We start from the raw sequence: 7,980 nt of genomic DNA, 5'->3' as shown, positions 1-7,980 counted from the left end.
TGAATGTTGAGCTTTAAGCCAATTTTTTCACTCTCCACTTTCACTTTCATCAAGAGGCTTTTTAGTTCCTCTTCACTTTCTGCCATAAGGGTGGTGTCATCTGCATATCTGAGGTTATTGATATTTCCCCCAGCAATCTTGATTCCAGCCTGTGTTTCTTCCAGTCCAGCATTGCATAGAAGTTAAATAAGTAGGGTGACAATATACAGCCTTGACAAACTCCTTTTCCTATTTGGAACCAGTCTGTTGTTCCATGTCCAGTTCTAACTGTTGCTTCCTGACCTGCATACAAATTTCTCAAGAGGCAGATCAGGTGTTCTGGTATTCCCATCTCTTTCAGAATTTTCCACAGTTTCTTGTGATCCACACAGTCAAAGGCTTTGGCATAGTCAATAAAGCAGAAATAGATGTTTTCTGCAACTCTCTTGCTTTTTCCATGATCCAGCGGATGTTGGCAATTTGATCTCTGGTTCCTCTGCCTTTTCTAAAACCAGCTTGAACATCAGCTGGATGTTCACATATTGCTGAAGCCTGGCTTGGAGAATTTTGAGCATTACTTTAGTAGCGTGTGAGATGAGTGCAATTGTGCGGTAGTTTGAGCATTCTTTGGCATTGCCTTTCTTTGGGATTGGAATGAAACCTGACCTTTTCCAGTCCTGTGGCCACTGCTGAGTTTTCCACATTTGCTGGCATATTGTGTGCAGCACTTTCACAACATCATCTTTCAGGATTTGGAATAGCTCCACTGGAATTCCATCACCTCCACTAGCTTTGTTCGTAGTGATGCTTTCTAAGGCCCACTTGACTTCACATTCCAGGATGTCTGGCTCTAGGTCAGTGATCACACCATCGTGATTATCTTGGTCGTGAAGATTTTTTTTGTACAGTTCTGTGTATTCTTGCCACCTCTTCTTAATATCTTCTGCTTCTGTTAGGTTTGGCTAAGGCTACCCTGAAGTCGGTGGGAGCATTTTTAAATCTTTGTGTGAGTATATTAGTCACTGGATCATCCCATTCAAAGTCAAATGGTTCCTGGGACTCAGGATTTAGTGATTAAATGCATTAAAAGGCAACTTTTAAATCCAGAATTGTAAACAAGTAAGTCTCAGATAAAGTTGCATAACGATTTGGCACCACTGAATGTATGTCCTCCACAATTTGGTTAATGGCTCTCAAACCCTGCACAAAACGATGCTCTTTTGTCCCAGGTTTTTGTACGGGCAGGACTGGAGTGTCACATGGGGATTGACAAGGTCAGATTAATTGGAATTTAAGAGAGATGATTATCAGAGGCTTTACACCTTCCTTGGCATGCCTCTTTAAAGGGTATTGCTTTAAATTTGCAGCCTTGGCACCTGGACAGAGTTGGCTCCCCTCTTTGCTCTCCCTGTGCACCCATCAGCACAAATATCTGTTCTTAACACTTTGTAGAATTTCTTCAGGGACTTCTAGTTGAGGCTTGTCTCCCAATTGTAATAGTACAGCTTGGAGGGTGCAAGCTTGCTTTTTTTTGGTGATAAAGTCATTTAATTTTGTTAGTAGATCTCACCTAAAAGGAGTAGAACATTCAGGCAAATGCAGAAAGCTGTGCTTTAAATATTTTTCCCCCCAATTGTATCAATCAAAGGTAGAAAAGCAGGAGGACACATATACAAATCCCCTGAGCTGACCTTGGGCATCTAGACCTGTGGGAAACTGTCTCCGTGGATATTACCCTGCCTGAAGAAAGGTATCCCTGGGCTGAATTGAGTACCTTCTTGGGTATGAGGGGGCTTCTCTGGTGGCTCAGACAGTAAAGAATATGCCTGCAATGCGGGAGACCCGAATTTGATCCCTGGGTCAGGAAGATCTCCTGGAGAAGGGAATGGTAACCCACTCTAGGATTCTTGACTGGAGAATCTCATGGACAGAGGAGCCTGGCGGGCTACAGTCCATGGGGTCACAAAGAGTCAGACATGACAGCAACTAACGCTTTCCCTTCCTTTTTGGGTATGGGGAGGGGAGACTGTTGATTGACTGGTGAGGAAGGTTACAGAGCTAGCGCTGGACCTGGGGCTCTAGGAGGATTGTTGGTAGAAGCCTCAGCACCATCACAGAGATTTCCGCCTTCATAAGGTGGGGGAACAGTGGGAGGCACCAAAGGGGAGCCAGATGTAGTAAGTCAGGATCATCACTGGGCTCTGACTCAGGGAAGACAGACTGTTTGTGGGGGTCTTCCTCTGAACCATAACTTTACACATCTTCTTCAAATTCTTATTCTGATATAAAGACTCAGTTTGGACATGTTGCTGAAAAATGTACAAAATAACTTAGAAAAACCAGTTGAGGTCAAATGTTGTGAGGCCACTACTCATACCTGCCAACTCTTGATCTGAGGAAAGTTGATAACTGTCATGCAAGGCAGAGCTGATGGTAGGACAGCCAAGAGTTCTCCAGTTGGGAATTCCTTCTCTGAAGAAAAACAAGCCCTAGTCAAGTCTGAGGTTTACAATTGGCTGACTGGATTTCCTTCATTATATTGCTCAAAATAGTGTATACATGTACATACACGCTTAAAAGCAGTTCAGTGCTAACTCCTTGAGAGAGGAGTTGTACAAAAGAGGGTTAAAACTCTCAGTGAAGAAAGGCTAAAATGTGTCCTATTGTATAAAAGCTCTTCCCTTGCAAGAAATGGGAATAAGGCTGATTTTGTTCCATTTATCCTCTCTTTTTTTTTTTTGCAAAACAAGTCTAATTGTAAGATAGTCTTACAATTCCTAAGTAACATTCTGATCTTGTGTTTCTTCCTCAGGATAACCAGAGCAAAATGACAAGAGGCAGATTCAATAAAGCTTTGCTGTGGCCATCCAGTGGTTAACCCTATTGTTGTTCAATTTCTCAGTTGTGTACAACTCTTTGCAACCCCATGGACTGAAGCACTCCAGGCTTCCCTGTCCTTCACCATCTCCCAGAGCTTGCTCAAACTCATGTCCATTGAGTCGGTGATGCCATCCAGCCATCTCATCCTCTGTCGTTCCCTTCTCCTCCTGCCTTCAATCTTTCCCAGCATCAGAGTCTTTTCAAAGGAGTCAGCTCTTCACATCAGGTGGCCAAAGTATTGGAGTTTCAGCTTCAGCATCAGTCCTTCCAATGAATATTCATCCAACGATCTCATCCTCTGTTGTCCCCTTCTCCTCCTACCTTCAATCGTTCCCAGCATCAGGAAATTTTCTAATGAGTCTAACTCATTACAGTCAGTCTAACGAGTCTAACTCTAATGAGTTAACCCTATTAGCCAATTCCTAACAGATAAAACAATCATAGACAAACATATACAAGCAGAGAAATCCAAAGACCTCAGCCTCTAACCCAAGGCTTTAGACTTTAATCCTCTTGAGCACTTTACTGGCTGTAACCTTTTTTATTGGCTCTCTTAGGGAAGGACTCTAACCCACAAACTGGACTTGCCTCTAGAAATACTGCCACTAGAGCCCTTTACTAAGTGAGAAGTCCTTCAATAAGGAAATTCTGGCTTCTAGCAGCACGAGTAGCTTATGGGAACTAATTCAAGACTAGCCAATCAGCTTTCACATTTGAAATTTCCCCAACCCCTTAAACTTTTCCCTTATACTGGGTCAAGGAGACAGGTTTGAGAGCCTTGCCTCCTCATCAGTCAACCCCAAGATAAAGTTCTTTCTTTTCTCAAAAGCCAGTGCCTTTTTATAGCTGAGTAATATTCCAAAGGGGTAAGATGGGGAGAGGGAAATAGCAGCCCACTCCAGTATTCTTGCCTAGAGAATCACATGGACAGAGGAGACTGGTGGGCTGCAGTCCATGGGGTCACAAAGAGTCAGACATGACTGAAGTGACTTAACAACAGCAAGATGGGGAGGGAGGTTTAAGAGGGAGAAGATGTGGTTATCGGAGAAGGCAAAGGCAACCCACTCCAGTATTCCTGCCGGGAAGGTCCCATGGATGGAGGAGCCTGGTAGGCTACAGTCCACGGGATCGCTAGGAGTCAGACACGACTGAGCAACTTCACTTTCACCTTTTACTTTCATGCATTGGAGAAGGAAATGGCAACCCACTCCAGTGTTCTTGCCTGGAGAATCCCAGGGACATGAGAGCTGGGTAGGCTGCCGTCTATGGGGTCGCACAGAGTCAGACGCGACTGAAGCCACTTAGCAGTAGCAGATGTGTTTATGCCTGTGGCTGATTCATGCCGATGTATGACAGAAACCATCTCAAAATTGTAATTACCCTCCAATTAAAAAAAGAGAAGCCACTGCTATAGTATTGGCTTCTATGTGCATTGTACAGTGAGCCCTTGCTTGGTAACACTCAGAGTCCTGTTTTAGCCTTCTGTTTTTCTCCTTCTACTCTATTCACTCACCTGGGAATCTTATCTGCTCCTTTTGTTTCAATTAATAATTATGTGCAGAGGAGTTCCACCTACATTTTCCTAGTCCAAATTTATCCTGAGGGATATAATCTAGAGGGCATTTCTATTTAAATGCTTCACAGGTAACCTCATAATGTACATGTTCAAAATTAACTTGCTAATCTCTGCTCAATCTCCTTCCAAAAGTCATTCTCTGAAAGTTGTCCAACCCAGGAACTAAGAAGTCATCCTTGTCTCCTTCCTCCCCTCTCACTCTCTATTGTTAACTCTCTGTCTTAAAGATTTCACACCTGGAGTCCTGCAACACCCTCACTGACCTTTCTCCAGTTTTGCCCCCTTCCAATCCAAAGACAGCTGAGCACTGTAAGAATTTATGCTTTTGAACTGTGGTGTTGGAGAAGACTCTTGAGAGTCCCTTGGACTACAAGGAGATCCAACCAGTCTATCCTAAAGGAAAGCAGTCCTGAATATTCACTGGAAGGACTGATGCTGAAGCTGAAATTCCAATACTTTAGCTACCTGATGCAAAGAATTGACTTACTAGAAAAGACCCTGACGCTGGGAAAGATTGAAGGCGGGAGAAGGGGCCGACAGAGGATGAGATGGTTGGATGGCATCACTGACTTGATGGACGTGAGTTTGAGTAAGCCCCGGGAGTTGGTGATGGACAGGGAAGCCTGGTGTGCTGCAGTCCATGGGGTCACAAAGAGTCGGACCTGACTGAGCCACTGAACTGAACTAATCCGGCGTGATTTTTCTGGAGGAAAAGATCACGGTTATTCTAGCTATTAGATTCTAAATATTTACTGTGGTCAAGTTTAAAATTAAGCCCCAAGCTTCCTGTCAGCCAAGGCGAAAACGAAGGAAAAGTAATCTTTATATGTTTTGCTGTTTGTTCTAATGCTACGACTAAAACAAGGTTCTCAAGAGGAGATTCATATAGGGAGCAATAAGTGATGTAATGAACAATGTCTTCAACACTATTCCTATGATATAACCTATAATTTCATCCCACAAGTATTTGTGGGGTACTTATGAGTCAAGCATTATGCTCACTATTGGAGATAAAGCAGTGAATGTGGTTGTTTCTTACCTAATCTCATAATTCAACCTGAGTTTGGACATAATACTAAAGCCAACCCTCTGAGGACAATTTGGGTGGAGGAGGGCTTATTTCCCAAGCCAAAGTTGTATGATGGTAAAGCCAAGGTCACAGTATCAGTTGTTCAGTACCAACCCTTGCTGCTCTGCAGTCCCAGAGCATGATTTCAGGATTTCTAGTCTTTCTTTTATCTTTTTAAAAAAATTTTTAATTTTGTATTGGGGTATAGCCAATTAACAATGTTATGATAGTTTCATACATATATGAATACATATACATTATATCCATTCTCTCCCAAACTCCTCTCCTATCCAGTTTAGCCTTTCTTTTAAAATGCAATTTATTAACATGACCAGGACCACTGCACACAACACACCAAATATTTGTAGGATTCCCTAAGTGTTGTCTCACATGTGCTGACAAACAGGGCTTTTATTAATAAACGACCTCAAGGAATCTATCTTTTTCCAACCTTACTCTCTCTGGCTTCTGGCAAAGATCTGCTGCTAAGACTGCTCCCCACGTCAACCACACACTTGCGTCCTGACAGCATGCGCTCCACCAGGTCAAAGGTGCTGCTCACGATGTCTGACAAGACTGTGCTGAGGCTGTCAGGGAACAGCATGTGGACTAGGCTGACCTGTCCATTATGCAGAAGGGAATGGAACCCAGATGCCAACATTACATTGCCCTGGAGCTGCTCTGACATCCTAGAATGGCCAGGACTCCTGTAGCTGCTCATATGCCAGGGCCCTTCTGTACTCAAGTCATACCACATTTTCGCTCAACTGCTGAGAACATTTTTCCCCACTGAGGTTACATTTCATCACTCAGTTTCCGAAGCAGTATTGTCTAGTGCTGCTGATACCTTACTTAGCCTAGAAAAACAGCTTTCAGTTTTTAATAATATCAGAACACACAATAAGACTCTAAGAAGTGAGTCCATGGGCTAGGCCAGGGAGAAAACTGTGACAACATGCAGTGTTCCAAAATGACCCCTCCCAAGGGTAGGACATTCAGAATTTTCTAGCCTGATGTAGAAGTTTAGACTCAGGTCAGGAGCCATACTCCATAAGTATGTTGCCTTTACATCTGACCAAGTTTGACACAATGATAGAATTCAGAATGATAAAAGAACTGGTTGGATGTTGTTAAAAAGAAAACTACAAGCCCCAAATGGCATCGTTTGTGTTGCCAAAATCTTGGCTCTCTGTGTACCAATACCAGACAAATACAGAGACAGTTAAGGAGGAGAAGGAAAGTGTGGCTTTATTATTTTGCTGGGCAAAGGGGGAACACAATAGGCTAGTACCTCAAGAACTGTGCCACCCTCCCTGGTGAGTAGGGAGAGATTATATAGTCAGGCAGGATATGTGATAAGGCAGTAACAGTCTTCATTCTTTCTTCTTTAAAGTTTCAAAAGTGTGGGATTGCTGACAAGATTAGGGTGTGTGCAGGGTCTCAGGTGGCTCATCTCCTAATCCTGTCCTTAGGACAGTAAGGAGATCAAACCAGCCAATTCTAAAGGAAATCAACCCTGAGTATTCATTGGAAGGACTGATGCTGAAATTCCTATACTTTGGCCACCTGATGTGAAGACTCATTGGAAAAGACCCTGATGCTGGGAAAGATTGAGGGCAGGAGGAAAAGGGGGCAACAGTGGGTGAGACGATTGGATGGCATCACTGATTCAATAGACACGAATTTGAGGAAACTCTGGAAGATGGTGAAGGACAGGGAAACCTGGCAGTGCTGTAGTTCACAGGGTTGCAAAGAGTCAGACATGACTTAGCGACTGAACAACAACAACTGGTCCCTTTAATCTTGCTCAGGTGGTTTCATTACTCTTTCTCCTTTGATTAGTAACTGTTCTGCCCTTTGGAACTCAGAGAAGGTCATGGAGGCTGGAGTCTTGCCTACAAGGAATGACGGACAAAAAGGCCTCCAGGCCCAGGATCCAACAAGGCCTTGCTCAGCATCACTTGTACTAAAGTCCATGGTACCAAACCTAGATTTAGTATCTCTGTCAAATTGCAGTTTTAACCTCCCCTAGAAATGTAATGTTAATGGACCAGTCTGGAATTTTCTGGTTAAGCACCAGTAAATTAAGCTGTCACAGGGTCCCTCTCCATCAACTCCCCCATCCCCAGCTGCAGAAGAGGCAATCTGCATGATAAAACCCTTTCCAGTTCCCTTCTCCTCCCTCTTCCCACTAGGGGAATCCTTTTTTTCTTTTATTACTACCATCTTTTCTTTTGTTAATACTTTCTTGCTCCACCCTATGAAAAACCTTCCATTTTGTACAACCCTATCCAGCATCCTTCTAGTTGCTAGATGGGGTGCTGCCCAATTCATGCATAGTTGAATAAAGACAATTAAATCTTCAAATTTACTCAGTTGGATTTTTTTTTTTAATGTTAATATACTCTCTTCACAACTTGACCTTTGCCTTGAGGACACAGATGTGTCCTGTTGCAAAGACCTGGAACAGAAGTTT

The sequence above is a fragment of the Bison bison genome, unplaced genomic scaffold (genome assembly GCF_000754665.1).
Source record: "Bison bison bison isolate TAMUID 2011002044 unplaced genomic scaffold, Bison_UMD1.0 scf7180017863325, whole genome shotgun sequence".
Lineage (NCBI taxonomy): Eukaryota > Metazoa > Chordata > Mammalia > Artiodactyla > Bovidae > Bison > Bison bison.
Note: the sequence above shows the minus strand (reverse complement) of the source record.